The sequence below is a fragment of the Leucopleurus acutus genome (assembly GCF_964270905.1).
Source record: "Leucopleurus acutus genome assembly, chromosome: 10".
NCBI lineage: Eukaryota > Metazoa > Chordata > Mammalia > Artiodactyla > Delphinidae > Leucopleurus > Leucopleurus acutus.
In genome coordinates this window covers 67,395,590-67,405,133 of record NC_139153.1, presented here as the reverse complement: position 1 = coordinate 67,405,133, position 9,544 = coordinate 67,395,590, and the positions used below count along the sequence as shown (strand labels likewise).

The following is a 9,544-nucleotide window of genomic DNA, read 5'->3' as shown; positions in this document are numbered from 1 at the left end:
TAAAATGTCTTTCTTAATTATTTTTTTTAACTCTTTTGAGTAGGCATTTATTTATTCATATGGTTAAAAAAGTCAAAACCATATAAAAAGGTTTACAATGAAAACCCTTGCTCTTATTTTCTATACTGAATCCCAATTATGTTTGTAAATTTGTTACATATCCTTCCAGAGTTTCTTTGTACAAATACCAGTAAATATATATATACACACAAAAGGTAGCATGTAATATACACTGTTATGTGCCTTGATTTTTTTGCTTAGCATGGTGGTCACGCGCTATTCTACTTGTCTTACAAATGTTAACTCATTTACTCTTCATAAGAACATCATGATACAGGTATCATCAATATTATTAGCTCTATTTTACTGTTAAGGAAACTGAGGCAGAAGTAAGTAGAGAGAGGCAGTACAGAAGGTAACTAAGTTGCTCAAGCGCACACAGCCAGTAAGTGACATAGCTGGGTTACCAAGCCAGGCAGGCTGTTCTCAGAGTCTGGGCTCTTAACCACGTGCTGTACTACCTCTTGGAGAGTTTGCCACGGTCCATAGAGAACTCTGTCAGACAGGATGCACAGAATTCTGTTAAATGGATGTAGCATCATTTATTTCATCAGCGCCTTCTTAACGGATGCCTGGGTTGTTTCTAATCATTCGGTATAATAAGCAATGCTGCAATAAATAACCATGTACCTTTTAGATATGTACAAATACATACATATTCCTATTGCTCATTTTTCTATTGGGTTTCTGGTCTTGTTCTTACTGGTTTCTAGGAGCTCATGATTTATCAATGCTAAGCCAACAGCATCTACACCTTCAGATTTTTGGCAGGTTATTAAGGCTTTTTGCCTCCTTTTCTTCCGCGTGTATGGGTTTGCTTTAGTGCTTACAACCTTTCTGGGCTTCCCCTCAAGGCAGAGGGAGCTAAGGCAGGTACACACGGGTGATGGGTGGGTGGGTATTACACTTGGAGCAGCCAGAGGCCTGGGAAGAGGTGGCAGCTGGGATCCACTGAGTACTTGGGTCTAGGTCAGAAGAGCATCATAGCCTCACTGACGCTGGCATTCGGGCATGGGGTGGTGGGGCCTCCACCTGGCCAAAGGGCAGGCCGTGGCCGGGTCGGAGCTGGGAATGTCACTCACCCGTAAGGAGAGAGACACCTGGTCCAGGCGGACAGCATGGGAGGCCCCCTCCTATCCATCTGCAGAGATGAACAGGAAGTTGGTGCCATGAAGTTGGTCTGTTGCTGTCATGAGCCCAGGACCAGGGATTCCCTCAGCTCTCTAGATCCCCCAGAATCCCACCTCTGTTCCCCTGGGAGCCAGTGCCAGGATGCCCGAGGGGCTGTCCATCTGCGAAAGGATGCGAGCAGGACCGATGCCTCCCAGTGGGCGAGCCCACGGCACCCTGGTCTCCCCTCCTGCAGGGGCCAGCCCCTGTGCTCCCCCGAGCCGACCAGGATGCGAGTGGAAGCTGGATCCCGCTCTTTCGTTTTCATTTCTTGGAAGGACAGCAACTACCAGAGCACCCTGCACACCTGCTCGCCCGGGGAACCTGAGCACACAGCACCCAGTGCTATTTGAGATTCCATCCCATGAGACCTTCCAGTTTTGGGGGCCAAGTTAGGAGTTTGGGGAAGGAGGGCCTGAGAGCGCTGGCCTAGGGTCCAGCAGCTGCAGCCACCGGTGCACTCACGATGGACAGCCGGGTGGCTCCCTCACCTCCACCTGTAATGCAGGTAAGAGCCTGGCAGCTGAACCACGCAGCGTGCACACAGAGCCACCTGCCCTCTGCCTCTTCTCTACCACCTCACTTTCCACACGCATTTTATCAGACCTTCTGCCTGGCTGAAATCTCACTTTCCAGCACATTCCCAAACCTCACCCATCCCTCACCGCCTCTCACTCTCCTCCACCTCACTCACCTCCAGCCTCTCATTCGATCCCTTCGAAACCCCTACGTGTCATATACTGCTCCTCCTCCCTCCTTCTCACCTCTACACCAATCAGATGCAGTTCCTGCACAAGCCACACCCTCACAGCTGGCAGAGGCAACTACGCAGGGGCTCCTCTCCTTAGCAGTCCCTCTCCATTGGACATATTTCCCTAGGAGCCTCAGAAGCCCCCAGAGCTGGGCCCCCTTCCCACCTCCAAGGCCCTTCTCCACTTCTCTCTCTCCAAGATCCATATCCACATCCACTTTTTTTTTTTAAATCAGACGTTTTCCTTGCCTTCGTGTGGAACCTTCTTGTTTTTTGGTTTTTTTTGCGGCACGCGGGCCTCTCACTGTTGTGGCCTCTCCCGCTGTGGAGCACAGGCTCCGGACGCACAGGCTCAGCGGCCATGGCTCACGGCCATGGCTCAGCTTATTGTCAAGAATAGGGAAATGACAGAGAAGCATAAGAATACATAGAACAATCAAATACACTCAAAGACAACCACAGGAAACATATTGGCTATAACCTTTCATTTCATTTTCCTAAGTAATGCTCTTGCCCAAGGAAACTCATAACTATGGAGCAGGCTGTAGATTAATGTATTTATGTGGTAGAGCTGAGAGGCGGAAAAGCTAAATGACAAGCTCAAGATCACACAGGTTTCCACGCTAAGGTCAAACCTTGGTTCTGCGGATAATCTTTCTTCTAAGAGATTTTCACATGCACTTCCTAAGCTGTGGAAATCATAGGACAGGCAGCTAGCTGACCACCAGTTGGGTCTTTAATCTGGGTGGGGGTCTAGGAGCAGGCACGTCTGACCTGGGTTGTGAAGCACCCAAGTCACTTTCTGCTTGGTTGCCCCAGGGGCTGGAACACTGTTTTATATTTTCACACCCTTCTGATTTCCTGGACACAACCTGCTTTTTGAGCTGCTGACAGGATTGAGCAGAATGTGGTGTATGACTTCACAGGCCTTGGGATGACACTGTTGCCCCCAAATGACTGACATTCTTTTAATGGGGAACAGAGCCTATCTTTTCAGGGTTAGAGGGAAGTGGGGACTCACAGACATGAGAGAACCCCAGAGCGTGGAGGATGCCCTGGTACCTCAGAGCAGCAGAGGGAAGCGGCAGTGTGATTTGGGGAGAGGGGCAGGGAGCTCCGTAAGGAAACTCTGTGGCTTCATTTCGTCCAAATGCCAAGACTGACCAGTAGCTTGGGGCTCAGGAACGCTCTAAGGAGATGTCTGGCAACACTTACACAGAGGGTACGGTTTGGGCTCCATTCCTGGCTCAAGCTGTGGTGATGAGGAAAACAGGACTTCGGGTCAGACCTGAAGACCCTGAGTGTTGCTGCTGAGGAGAACCTTAGAGGACTCTTAATTCTTGGTCCTGAGTCTCTTCATTTTCCAGGAGCTTATTCCTGGAAAAATCTGTGAACTTCCCACTGTTGGATGTAGAGGGACTGAGACATCTTTGTGTCTTGAATTTGGCTTTTGAAGCTCCTAGTCGTGACTAAACCACAGGAAAAGACATACAGAGCCACCTCTGACTTTCAGATGTCACAGGCAGGGGAAAGGCACCTCTCGGCAACTCCCTGGTGGTGTACAATAGGGGAAAGGGCCCTTGGGGAGCTCCAGCAGATTTTTTGTGCCCCTGCTCAAGTTCACATCCTTCACAGATAACAGAATCCCCAGGTACTTATTTTAATAGATACCATTCTGGCAAGCGTGGCTTCCCTTTATCTTAGACCAGGGCATCTCAAATTTTCACGTGCACATGAATCCCCTGGGAGCTATGTGGAAATGCAGATTCTGGTTCAGTAGGTCTGGGTGGGGCCTGAGATTCTGCATCTCTAATAAACTCCTGGGTGATGCTGTGGCTGCTGGAAATGCATCCGAGGATCTCACTTTATGCAGTTGTCCCAACAGCGATTTTCAGTCTCTCTGTGGAGGTGAAATCAGTTTGGTGGGTCAAGATATGTATTTTTTAAAAATGAGGGAGGGACTTCCCTGGTGGTCCAGTAGGATGCAGGGGACACAGGTTCGATCCCTGGTCAGGGAAGTAAGATCCCACATGCTGCAGGGCAACTAAGCCTGCGCGCCTAGAGCCTAAGCTCCATAACTAGAGAGCCCCGCGCACCGCAACTCCTGAGCCCACATGCTCCGGAGCCCGTGCACCACAACTAGAGAGCCTGCGTGCCGTAACTACTGAGCCCATGGGCCCTCTAGAGCCCACGCACGCCAGAACTAGAGAGAAGCCCGCGTGCTGCAATGAAGAGCCCGTGTGCCGCAATGAAAAATCCTTCATGCCACAATGAAGATCTCGCATGCCATAGCTAAGACCTGATGTAGCCAAATAAATAAATAAATGAATAAATAAATAATTTTTAAAATACCATTTAAAAAATAATAATAACAAAAAATGAGGGTTCAGTGGTTAGGAATCCGTACTCTCACTGCCAAGGGCCTGGGTTCAATCCCTGGTGGGGGAACTAAGATCCCACAAGCCATGTGGCACAGCCAAAAAAAAAAAAAGAAAGAAAAGAAAAGAAATAGAATATATCAGAGCACATCATAAAGAGTCAAGGTAGCAGTGATTTCATGAATACTTTGTTTTGGCTCTTTATGTATATATAGCTGTGTGGTTCATGACACAAAATGTAATTTTTACTGCGGGTTGAGGTCAGAATGGTTTGAGAATCACTGTCCTAGATCATGGCATGTTAGAAATAGTACGTTAGATGGATGCAGGCGAGGTGAGAGAGGCGGGGTGGAGTGGGGAGGAATGGGGACGAGGAGTGAATGTTCTGGACGCTGTGAGTATTGACAGTGCTGTCATCACCTGAAAATGAAAGGAACATATCAAGCAACAAACAGAAGGAAGATTCCCCAAACTAACCATTTGAGGACAAAGAGCTTCCTCCTCCCTAAACTCAGGGGCTGGGCTAGACCGTGTGCATTTCTGTGCAAATGGAAATGACCTCTCCTTTGGGAAGAAGCCAAGGCAAGCCTCCCCACTGTCCCCGGCCTCCCCACAGATGGTGCCCTTGTGCAGGTCACTACACAACTGTGTGTGCTGGCCCTGCTGGTGACGACCATAAAACTGAGTGTGATGACCAAGAAAAGCAGTATCTGCCTAGACAACCAGGGTAAGCAATGAGGTGACGGACTGGAGGGGACTCTGAATAGGCAGTGACCTGCAAGAAACTGAGGACAACGGTAGTGCTACAACAGTCATCGTGGCAGAGAAACAAGCTAGTCTGTTTCCAGGTAGGCTCCCCAAAGGCGATGCTGATAATCATCACAAAGGCTGTTGGTTGAGTTTTTACTCTTGACCAGGTATCGTGCCGGGCATATTGTATATGCTAATTAAATTCCTCCATAGGTCTGGGATGTAGGCTCTTTTATTATCCCCACCTTACAGATGTGAAAACTGGCCTGTGAGGTGAATTATCTCGTCCATAGTCACCCACCAGTAAAAACGGTGGAGCTGGGATTTGAACCTATGTTCCACAGACCCTACAGTTGTCACTCAATCGGACCAAGAGCCTCCAGCATCAGATGATGACCGCTCCCATTTTTAGGGGGCCAGCCGAGCACTTTACATTGTCATCCGCATTCCTCCTGGGGACCCTGATAGGTAGGTACGAGCCAGCTGTTCGTTCTGATTTGGTTGCTAAAGATGAGTCCAGCTCTTTTTGCTCCTGGAGGTCACTCGACCTAGTAAACTGCAGAGATGTGGTGAAGAGTAGTGAGTAGTAGTTTTGATTGGGTGAGGGGCAGCTTGAGGGAGTCTTGAAACCAAGACAGAGGGGTTGTGACTTGATGGAGTTGATAGTTAGAAGTTATGTTAGTTTCTTGAGCAAGAGAGTAAAGGGATGCTGTGGGAAGAGAGACCTGGTCAGGGCCATCTGGGGGTCCACAGAGGGGGTTGGTCAGGATGCCTAGAGGCCTTTCCAGCCCCACACTGATCTGCTCATCTCACTCATTTGGACAATTTATATTTACTGAGCATCTGTTACACTACGTGGCAGGCATTGCTCCAGGTGCTGGAGAAACAGCAGTGACCGAGACTGGCGAAGTGTGTGCCTTGTGGAGCTAGCTGCCCTCCTAGTGGTGGATGCAGTGAGTACAGAAGGAAGCGCGAAGCCCAGCAATGAGCCACCTGGTGGTGGTGGGGTGGGGGGGGGCAGGGGCGGGCAGGGGGAGCCCCCCCGAGCCAGCCCTGCTTTGGAAGCCAGGGGGATGGAGTGCTGACTCTTCAGGGAGACACTCGAGCCCCCGCACTGGGTCCTGGGCAAGCAGCCAGGACCTCTGTTTATATCTGTCCAGAAGCTGGGAGCCAGCCAAGCTGGAAATCCCCAGTGAGCAGGCCCCCGGGGCAGGGAGAGTAAGGTGATATCTGCCTGGAGTCTTGAGAGACAAAGACGGTTGATGTGAAGGAACTGAAAATACAGTGGATTGTTGCCAAGAGAAGCAGCCACGGGCTGTTCTGCTGGTCCCAGAGGTTTGGTTAGATTGGGAAGGGGAGACCTGGTTAGGCCCATCCATCACTAGGTCAGGGAGACTTCTTGGGGGAGTCTTAGATAACACTTGCCAGCATTGGTTGAGCTCCTTGGTGTGCTGGGCAGTGCCAAGCATTTTATATGCATTCCCCTCAACCAACAAGAGCTCCGTCTGCCTCAGAAAGTACACACCGCATGCCAGACGCTGGTCTTTAAACTGACTAACTCGTAGGGTCCTCATGATGGTCCTGTGTGGCTGGTACTATTTTTGTCATTGTCCTCGTTTTGGAGATGTGGAAATTGAGACAGAGTCATTTAGGTCTCAATGTTTACAGCTGGCCTGGCACCATCATTGGTAGTTTTTGTTGTTGTTGTATGTTTACACTTTTACTTTTTTTTTTTTTGACGTGTAACTTATATACAGTCAAGTGGACAGATTTTAAGTGTACAGCTCCACTAATTTTTATGTATGTATACACCCAGGTAGCCATGATGTAGATCAAGATTTAGACCATTTCCAACACCCCAGAAAGTTCCCTTGTGCTTCTTTCCAGTCAATTCTGCTTGCAAGGGCCACCACTATTCTGATTTTTTTTCCTTTAGCTGCGCCACGTGGCTTAACGGGATCTTAGTTCCCTGACCAGGGATTGAACTCGTGTCCCCACTGCAGTGGAAGCGTGGAGTCTTAACCACTGGACCACCAGGGAAGTACCAGCACTGTCTATTCTTGATGGTATTTCTTTTTTTAAAAAAATGTATTCTAACATGAAGCAGGCTGAGAAGACAGACCACCTTTTTTTTTTTTTTTTTTTTTGCGGTACGCGGGCCTCTCCCTGTTGGGGCCTCTCCCGTTGCGGAGCACAGTCTCTGGACGCGCAGGCTTAGCGGCCATGGCTCACGGGCCCAGCCGCTCCACGGCATGTGGGATCTTCCCGGACAGGGGCACGAACCCGTGTCCCCTTTCTCGGCAGGCGGACTCTCAACCACTGCGCCACCAGGGAAGCCCTTGATGGTATTTCTATGTCTGCCTTCTTTCTCCAATGCAGTATCTTTGAGCTTCATTCATGTGTCATGAGTTGAAGTCATTTGTGCATTCTGGTTCATTGCCAGGCAGCATTCCATTGCATGAAAACATCACGATTCGACTGTCCATTCTCTGGCTGATGGAGAGTTGGGATGTTTCCAGTTCTTTTCTATTGTGAACAGAGTCACTGTGGACATTCACATGCATGTCTTTCAGTGGATGCACTCACTCACCATGTCTCTTAGGTCTTTACTTGGGGATGGGAATGCTGGGTTGTACAGTATGTGGCCTGGGTGCCTAACCTCTGCAGCACACTGCCCTCCAAACAGCCCAGTGGGGGAGAGTTATTATCCCATTTCACAGAGTGGGAAATTGAGGCTCAGAGAGAATGAGTGGCTTAAATGAGGTGACTTGGCTGGTAAGGGGATGAGCTGGAACCCAGACCCCCAGCTTGGGGATTTGGCCCCGAGCTAGGTGGCTGATCCAGTGAACAGCAATTTGGTGTGATGGGCTTCGACCCACTTCTGGGTTTGGTGGAGACTTTGGTGGCTGACCCAGTGCTTGGAACCTGGCCCATCCTGGGGTTCAAGTCCTATGGGAAAAGCCTTTTCACCTTAATATTCTTTGAAGATGCAAGGAACAAAAAAAGTCTCTTTTTTAAAAAAAAAAATTTTATTGAAGTATAGTTGATTTACAATGTTGTGTTTAATTTCTGCTGTACAGCAAAGTGACTCAGTTGTACATGTATATATTCTTTTTCATATTTTTTTAAACTTTTTATTTTATATTGAAGTATAGTTGATTACCAATGTTGTATTAGTTTCAGGTGTACAGCAGAGTGATTCAGTTATACATATACATGTATCTATTCTTTTTCATATTCTTTTCCATTATGGTTTATCACAGGATATTGAATGTAGTTCTCTGTGCTATAAGGTAGGGCAGTGTTGTTTATCCATCCTATATATAATAGTTTATATCTGCTCATCCCACACTCCCAATCCATTTCTCCCCCAGCCCCAACCCTTGTAACCACAAATCTGTTCTCTATGTCTGTGACTCTGTTTCTGTTTCATAGATATGTTCATCTGTGTCATATTTTAGATTCCACATATAAGTGATATCATATAGTATTCGTCTTTCTCTTTCTGACTTACTTCTTCACTTAGTATGATAATCTCTCGGCAAATTTCATTCTGGGTAATATTCCATTGTGTGTGTGTGTGTGTGTGTGTGTGTGTGTGTGCGCGCGCCTGTGTATCACATCTTCTTTATCCACTCATCTGTCAATGGACATTTAGTTTGCTTCCATGTCTTTGCTATTGTAACTAGTGCTGCTATGAACATTGGGGTGCATATATCTTTTTGAATTATAGTTTTGTCTGCGTATACGCCCAGGAGTGGGATTGCTGAATCATATGGCAACTCTATTTTTAGTTTTTTGAGGAACCTCCATACTGTTCTCCATAGTGGCTGCACCAATTTACATTCCCACCAACAGTGTAAGAGGGTTCCCTTTTCTCCACATGCTCTCCAGCATTTATTATTTGCAGACTAAAGAAGTCCCTTTTATTTACCACTGGACTGGAGGAGCTGACTGCAAGGGGATGAAAGGTGAGGGCAGGAGTGAGCACGAAGAAATGAAAGAAAAACCAAATTACACTCCAGAAAGATGACAGGCTTCAAAGTTTCAGGTGCTACTGTGGGTTGTGTGACCTCAGGGTCCTTCAGAGACAGCTTGGGAAGTCCCCTGCCCATCTCTCTGGACCTGGGAGCAGGACCTCATCTGTGGTTGATCATGTCTTCAAAATTCAAGGTTTTTCCCTCTCAGTATAGTTTTTGTGTTTTCATGGAGGTAGAACAGCCAGAGGGATGTGGAATCCATCGTCATCCTCTGGCCAAACACAGGAAAACAGACCCCTCTGACTCAGGAATCGTAGTTTTGAATTTTCAGGCTGATAGTCTCAAATACCATGGATTAGGGAACCATGTACAAAATGAAATTGGCAGTTGGTCTCCAGACTCCCTGGAAATCCTGGCTGGCCGTGCAGGCTTGCCCCTGACACCTGCATGACGCC

At 48.0% G+C, this 9,544-nt stretch overlaps 1 protein-coding gene across 1 annotated transcript in view; it reads right to left on the bottom strand.

The window, feature by feature from the left end:
* Positions 1 to 9,544, bottom strand: part of KCTD20 (potassium channel tetramerization domain containing 20) — a 94,890-nt gene that overhangs the window by 67,695 nt on the left and 17,651 nt on the right. The gene's annotated exons all lie outside the window — the stretch shown is intronic.